The sequence below is a fragment of the Tasmannia lanceolata genome, unplaced genomic scaffold (genome assembly GCF_043159265.1).
Source record: "Tasmannia lanceolata isolate RefF3 unplaced genomic scaffold, GAP_Taslan_0.1 ptg000002l, whole genome shotgun sequence".
Classification (NCBI taxonomy): domain Eukaryota; kingdom Viridiplantae; phylum Streptophyta; class Magnoliopsida; order Canellales; family Winteraceae; genus Tasmannia; species Tasmannia lanceolata.
In genome coordinates this window covers 8,289,207-8,297,648 of record NW_027518679.1, presented here as the reverse complement: position 1 = coordinate 8,297,648, position 8,442 = coordinate 8,289,207, and positions in this window count along the sequence as shown.

Here is an 8,442-nt window from a genome sequence, read left to right as displayed (position 1 = left end):
TTAAGGTCTAAAGTATCAGAAAAAAAAAAAAAAAAATTCATCTCACAGTACCATTGGAGCAAAAGGAGGAAAAAAGATCTTACATATCTCGTGGCATAGATTTACAAACATCAAACATATGGTATTTTTAACTGAAGCATATATTTACTCATCTTAAATAAATTCATGTGTGATTTGGAGGAACGTCCTTTCCTTCTGGTTGGAGTCTAGGTACTGAAAATATATGGTATAACTAGTGTTTTTAACTGAAGCATCGTATTCTTCGGATGATTTGCTTTCCCTGTTCCAACATGAAAAAGGAAACATTACAAGAGAAGTTTAGAGAAGAAAGGGTGCCCCAAAATGTCATCCTCTACTGCAATAGGAAGGCTCCCTTTTGTCACCCTCTACTGCAAAAGTGAGCCCCAAAATGTCTTTCAGCCAAAATTCCTAACCAATCCCAATAATAACTCAGTGGGCTGTTGCACCGCTTGTTACCAATTATAACAGGGAACATTCCAAGAGAGGTTTAGAGAAGAAAGGGTGTCAATATGAAAAAGGAAAATCCTAAGAAGAAAGTCACTTTTTCACTCCTTCCTAAAAGACATTTATTGGCCGAGCGTCTACCAAGTTTATTTGATCGGATCTGTTGAGCTTAATGTTAACCATAAGGCCAGCCAAATGTCATTGAGAACAAGGCCATCGTAAGGCTTTGATCTATCAAGCCTCATTTAGGGTTCCATTAAGAGAAGGTAAATCACTGATTTTTGTAGTAATTTATCTTGACCAACACCATGTGGGTCATCTCATCTTTCTACCACATCAACAGTCATTGATCTCACGTATGCACCTCACCCCTGTGCTTCCTTGGAGGACTGAAAGATAATGCATTCTACAAATGATTTTAAAAGTGAAATAGTACCTGTATCCAAATAAGGGCCCTAAATTTCCATTTCCTTCTTATTTAGGGGGTTGGCATCTCACATAATTGTTTTGGTGCTATCCACCCATCTCTTCTGATTGTAGTGTATCTTCATTGGGTTTAGGATGCAAGCAACAAAGTTTATGCGGATACAAATATTAAATATCAATGTTTATTATGAATTTGTATAACAAGCAAGTTGGTATGTCCGAGTGGTTGAGGAGACAGACTCGAAATCTCTGTTCACTTGCCTTCTTGAGAAAGGAAAGGAGAAGAAAGTAAGCTAAATTTTCTTGTGATTGGACATGATTTGACATTTTCCGTTGTTCATTTGTTTTCTCGGGAAAACATAATTACACAGGTGGAAAATATAAATAATGACGTGAAAAACTAACTTTCTTGCACTTTCCCTCTAAATTTTCTCACCAAAAGGGTGAGAAAATCACTTTCCTGAGAAAACCACTTTATCTGCATACTTTCTTTTCCTTTCTCGGCTAAGTGAACAACGGAAATTTCTCACAAAAGGAATTTTCTCACAGTTTCTTTTCCTTTCTTTTCCAGTTTTCCACTTCAAATTCTTTTCCTTTCTTTTCTTTTCCTGCAGCTAGAAAACAAGTGAACAGAACCTTAGGCTTTGCCTGCGCAGGTTCGAATCCCGCGCTGTCGACGTTTCTTTTTTTCTTCCCCTAATGGATAGGGATGGCTGTGATGGCCTTTCTCTTATCCGAGTTGGGAAATGTATGTGAAATCAAGATTGTTGATTTTATAAGACATCATGAGGCAGGCCCACTTGGTCTTTGTCTCATCTTGAATGAACCCTTAAATGTTGGCAAGACTCATGGTTCCCGTGGGCTTCTAATGAGTGCCCCGTGATTTTAAAATGGATTAGGATCATTGAGAGGTAGGGACGTTCCTTTTTCTCTTCCCCTAATGGATGGCTGTGATGGCCTTTTTCTTCTCCGAGTTGGGAAAAGTATGTGAAATCAAGATTGTTGATTTTATAAGACATCATGAGGCAGGCCCACATCATGGTCTTTGTCTCATCTTGAAAGAACCCTTAAATGTTGGCAAGACTCATGGCTCCCGTGGGCTTCTAATGAGTGCCCCGTGATTTTAAAATGTATTAGGATTGAGAGGTAGGGCTGGCAATTTAACCGAGAAAACCGGGGATCCGTCCCACAGGGATTCCCCGATCTAGGTGGGAACGGGGATTTTAAAAATCTCCGGGGGCGGACGTTGGCCCCGCCCCGATTCAATACTAGTACCTAGCATTATAAAAAATAACTTATTTAAAATTTGAAATTTCAAATCTGCCCTTATGTGGTGTGAAAGAGTGATAGGGAAAGAAGAAGGGGGGAATATATCACTTCCTAAAAACAAACCCTTTTATCAAGTTCAGTACATCCCAGTTAGAAAAGACTCACCCACAGGGGTCGCCCGAAGATTATCTCTACACTAAGAGATAGAAGGCAAGCAGTTGAGTAAGCAATGGGTTAGATTCTTCTTCTTAGTTTCGTTTTTTGATTAGATTCCCGGTTTTAGATTCATGCTGGTTTTACTTTAATTCTGCTCTCCTCCAGCAAGTTCTGCTTCCAGTTCTGTTCTGCTAAAGCTCAGTCAAGTTCTGTCCTTTGCAATGGATCCTCTTACAGTTCAGGTGCACCAAAATGAAGTCCAACGTATGGATTTGGGTGCTTCGGATCCCCTGGTCGACCCCCATGCTCTTCCAGCTTTGGATGTTACTGCTCCTTGTTAGGCCTAAAATCGGTAACAGATACGGTAGTGATGTAAGAGCTGAGCTGGAGGACCCGAAGAGCCGAAGTGAAGGAGCTGAGTCCTGTGCAAGAGCAAACGAGGTCAGAATGACCAACCCGGAGTCGTTTCTCCGTATACGCCCTTCAACACTCAAGTCAGTATGAGTAGGAGTGCAGAGCGAGTTTTAAGAGTGGTGGTTGAGAGGTTATTACCCTTTGATCTGAGCCTTGAGAGGCCTTTTATAGAGGGAGACCTGGGGTGGTTGGATTACCTACCCCAGGACAGGTGTTGACCTTTACGGGTTTAGGTTTACCTACCCTTAGGTAATTACCGGATTGCCCCTGGGCCGATGCTGGATTTGTGGTGGGCCATCCTGGGGCCACGTGTCGACAGCTAATTAGCTGCTGTTTTTCATACCCATCAGTTGCCCCCCAGTTCTCCAAGTCATTGTAGTGATTTGGGGAAGTGTGATGAGTTATATTCCTGAACGGGGGGGGGGGGGGGGGTCTGTCCGGAAAATCTGTCCGGCGAAGCCGTTTGTCCGACCTATGGAGTCTGTTCGGCGAATTTGTCCGGCTAAACTGTCTGTCCGGCTAAGCCGTCTGTCCGGCCTGCGGAATCTGTCCGGAAAACACTGTCTGTCCGGCCTAGGAATCAGTCTGGAAATTCTGTCTGTCCGGCCTGGAGATCAGTCCGGAAATTTTGTCTGTCCGGCCAGGAAATCAGTCCAGAAATTTTGTCTGTCGGGCCAGGAAATCAGTCCAGAAATTGTCTGTCCGGCCTGGAAATCAGTCCGCAAATTTTGTCTGTCCGGTTAGGAAATCAGTTCGGAAATTCTGTCTGTCCGGCCTGGGAGTCAGTTCGGAAATTCTGTCTGTCTAGCCTGGAAATCAGTCCGGAAATTCTGTCTGTCCGGCCTGAAAATCAGTCCGGAAATTTTGTCTGTCCGACCTGGAAGTCAGTCCGGAAATTTTGTCCGGCCAAGCCGTCTGTCCGGCCTGGGAAATCTGACTGTTCGGCCAAGCCGTCAGTCCGGCCTGGGAAATCTGACTGTTCGGCCAAGCCGTCTGTCCGGCCCGGAAAATCTGTCCGTCCAAGCCGTCTGTCCGGCTCGAAAAATCTGTTCGGCCAAGCCGTCTGTCCGGCCTAGGGAATCTGTCCGGAAAATCTGTTCGGGTAAGCCGTCTGTCCGGCCTGGGAAATCTGATTTTTGTCATCTAGCGGACGTGTCATATTCTGTCCGGCCGGAAAATCTATTCGGCCAAGCCGTCTGTCCGGCCCGAAAAATCAGTTCGGCCAGGCCGTCTGTCCGGCCTGGAAAATCTGTGTGGCCAGGCCGTCTGTCCGGCCCGAAAAATCTGTTCGGCCCGGAAAATCTGTCAGGAAAATCTATCCGGCCAAGCCGTCTGTCCGCTGTCAGGAAAATCTGTCCGGCTAAGCCGTCTGTCCGGCCTGGGAAATCTGATTTTTGTCGTCTAGTGGACGCGTCATATTCTGTCCGGCTTGGGCCGGACTGATTTTTGTCATCTAGCGGACGTGTCATATTTCGTCCGGCCAAGCCGTCTGTCCGGCTCGAAAAATCTGTTCGGCTAAGCTGTCTGTCCGGCCTGGGGAATCTGTCCGGCCAAGCCGTGTGTCCGGCCCGGAAAATCAGTTCGGCCAAGCCGTCTGTCCGGCCCGAAATATCTGTCCGGAAAATCTGTCCGGACAAGCCGTCTGTCCGGCCAAGCCGTCTGTCCGGCCCGAAAAATCTGTTCGGCGAAGCCGTTTGTCCGGCCTTGGAAATCTGATTTTTGTCATCTAGTGGACACGTCATATTCTGTCCGGCTTGGGCCGGACTGATTTTTGTCATCTAGCGGAAGCGTCATATTCTGTTCGGCCAAGCCGTCTGTCCGGCCCGGAAAATTTGTTCGGCCAAGTAGTCTGTCCGACCTGGGGAATCTGTCCGGCCCGGAAAATCTGTTCTGCCAAGCCGTCTGTTCGGCCTGGGGAATCAGTCCGGAAAATCTGTTCGGCCAAGCCGTCTGTCCAGCCCGAAAAATCTGTTCGGCCAGGCCATCTGTCCGGCCTGGGGAATCTGTTCGGAAAATCTGTCCGGCTAAGCCTTATGTCCGGCCTGGGAAATCTGATTTTTGTCGTCTAGTGGACGCGTCATATTCTGTCCGGCTTGGGCCGGACTGATTTTTGTTATCCAGTGGACGCGTCATATTCTGTCCGGCTTGGGTCGGACTGATTTTTGTCATCTAGCGAATCAAGCTATATCCTGGTCGGCTTGAGATGACCAGATTTTTGTCATGTAGCGCATTGCACTATATCCTAGTCGGCTTGAGATGACCAGAATTTTGTCCTCTAGCGCATTGCACTATATCATGGTCGGCTTGAGATGACCAGAATTTTGTCTTGTAGCGAATCACGCCTAGTCCTGGTCGGCTTCAGATGACCAGAGTTTTGTCCTGTAGCGCATTGCACTATATCCTGGTCGGCTTGAGGAACGGATGAACTGGAAACTGATTCAGGTCAGCCATTTCAGGTCGTCTATCTGAGGTCGGCTGAAAAACAGATGAGCTACAACTTACCCTTCTTCAGGTTACGTTTTACCCACGCGTTATATCCAGTATGGCTGGAGATGTTATGAACGGCTTAGGATGACCAAGTTTTATTGAACTTGGGTTTTTGCAAGGGTTTGGTTTTCTGCCCAGGCCCGTTTTTGACTAAGAGTGCGCTCCCACTCTTTGTGGAGACGAGCCGAGGCGAACCAAGCAGCGAGTACCCAAGTTTTAGTGAACTGGGTTTCTGAGATGGTTTGGCTTTTCTGCGCGGGCCCGTTCCCGACCAGGAGTGTGCTCCCGGTCTTTGTGGAGACGAGCTGGGGCGAACCAAGCAGTGAGTACCCAAGTTTTAGTGAACTGGGTTTCTGAGATGGTTTGGTTTTTCTGCGCGAGCCCGTTCCCGACCAGGAGTGTGCTCCCGGTCTTTGTGGAGACGAGCCGGGGCGAACCAAGCAGCGAGTACCCAAGTTTTAGTGAACCGAGTTTCTGAGATGGTTTGGTTTTTCTGCGCGGGGCCGTTCCCGACCAGGAATGCGCTCCCGGTCTTTGTGGAGACGAGCCGGGGCGAACCAAGCAGCGAGTACCCAAGTTTTAGTGAACTGGGTTTCTGAGATGGTTTGGTTTTTCTGCGCGGGCCCGTTCCCCACCAGGAGTGCGCTCCCGGTCTTTGTGGAGACGAGCCAGGGCGAACCAAGCAGCGAGTACCCAAGTTTTAGTGAACTGAGTTTCTGAGATGGTTTGGTTTTTCTGCGCGAGCCCGTTCCCGACCAGGAGTGTGCTCCCGGTTTTTGTGGAGACGAGCCGGGGCGAACCAAGCAGCGAGTACCCAAGTTTTAGTGAACTGGATTTCTGAGATGGTTTGGTTTTTCAGCGCGGGGCCGTTCCCGACCAGGAGTGTGCTCCCGGTCTTTGTGGAGACGAGCTGGGGCGAACCAAGCAGCGAGTACCCAAGTTTTAGTGAACTGGGTTTCTGAGATGGTTTGGTTTTTCTGCGCGGGGCCGTTCCCGACGAGGAGTGCGCTCTCGGTCTTTGTGGAGACGAGCCGGGGCGAACCAAGCAGCGGAATGATCTGAGGAACTCAGAACTTTGCAAAGAAGCAGTAGCCTTTTTTCATTATCCACACAAGCGTATATACAATGGCATTCGCTTTTGTGTCGGGCGGCAGGCTATTGATAGTATTTTTTGAGATCTTCGGCGGGTTCAGTCACCTGGGCTTCGTCTCTCAGATCAAGTAGCTCAATCGGCAACGATTTCGATGCATCTTTGCCTTTTGAGTGCCATGGCATGGCACTCTCTGGACTGTGCTTGATATCCTCTGACCTCTCCCACGCCGTTTGGCGTTATGAACTTCATTTTCTGGTGATACGCTGAAGCGACTGCGCGGATTAAGTTCTGGCCGGGTCGTCCCAAGATAGCATTATAGACCGGAGTGGCCCTTACTACTAGGAAGTTGACCATCGCGAAGGCTTGACAGGGCGGCTCTCCGACGAGGACTGGGAGTTCAATCTGTCCTTCCACTTTCACGACCTCCCCTGAGAAACCGAACAGATCGGAGTTTGCCGGCTTCAAAAGGTCGTTCTGGGACCCGATCCCCCGAGAGGGTAGGGTACGAGCCGCCACGCTCTCTCTTGGTCTCTCATACCCACGCGAATGGCGTGTGCTTTTTATTATTAATTTTAACTACCCAACCAAGCAGGCAGCAACCAAGCCATAGGGTGCAAACAACGTGCAACCCAGTACCCGTAAGGGCAAGGGTAAGCCGCCGACCCTAGCGAGGTGTGATTTAATTCATCTTTTCTGTGAACTTGGGATCACTAAGGCAATCCGAATTCCACGCAAAAGAGAGTGACAGAGTCGCCACCTAGATGAGGGATCTAGGACCCATAATTAACCAGAAATCTAGACTCGTTACCTGGTTACGAGAATGGAAGGTATGAGGAGTTACCACCACATGCACCATTCCTGCCCGATAATCGGTCTTCAATTCCAAAAGTTAACTCTTTTAAATTTCTTTTAAATGGCTCATTTTAACTCTATATTAATGTGCGAACTACGTGACATGCATCCTAAGATCTAATTTCAATGTAACTCCTAAATGTGTATTTAATTTTCTTAATTTGTTTGAATTCAATCTAAGTGACAGTTCTCCTGAAATTCTAATTTCATGGAAAGTCCTAAGTGATTTAATTACTTTTAATTTAAGGATTAATGTACAAAACCCCACTTATGTGTGGAGCCGACTTGTGATTGGTATGCCATCAAGCATCCAAGCTGCCTACGTACCCAAGCCTCACTGGGATCAGAGTCGACGTAGTTCGGTGCACCTAAGCTAAGCTATTTATGCCTAACTCAACTAAGACACCGATCTAGACTGGATTGACTGTTTCAACAGTTTTAAGAGAAGTTATTTAATTCAAGTTGAGGATTTTATTATCCTAGGATTTCATCTAAGATGCTATAGGATCCTATCTAGGTGCAAGTTGTCCCTTAGACTAATGCAGGTTAACCTACATATTAGGTAACTAGGCTTGTCCTAGGGAAAGATTGGGTGACTAGTGCAACTAGACCTATGGCACGGTTGCTATCCATAACAAACGTCCGTGATGAGGCTGGACTCCTAACTCTAGGACTCCCTAAAACCTAGGACACGACATGACGTAAGTGTTCCTAAATTAGGCTCTAATGGTTCTTATGACGGAAACCATAATCCAATGGTTCCGAAAGACATGAGATAAATCGATTTAAGTTCTTGAAGTTAATGAATTTCAGATTTCAAGGATTTTCGGTTTCTGAACCTTTAAGGAATACCAAAGGTTCTATGGTTCACTAATTTCGGCCTAGAATAGCATCTACGGAAGGGAATCATGTGCTCTTTCCTTGTGCAATTTAATATTTAGGTTATAGCACCTTATTGCCTGGCATATCTCAAGATTTTCGTGGACAGTAACCTCGGAGCCAATAACATGCTATAGCTTAAATATTCAAATTGTCAACGATTTATTGCAATTGAGATACGATTATGGACACACTGACCATTTTGCCTGGGAAATCTAAAGATCCTAAGATTTCTGTTTTCAATGGATTGAGGAGTAAACATGTGACAGAAATTTAAGGTTCTTTAGGAATTTTCATAATGATTTTTAATTAACTTCAATTTTTAGTGAATTTTATCAATTTCAGACTACTTGAGTGATTTTAAAAGTGAAATTATTGCAAACTAATTCGAAATGAATTAA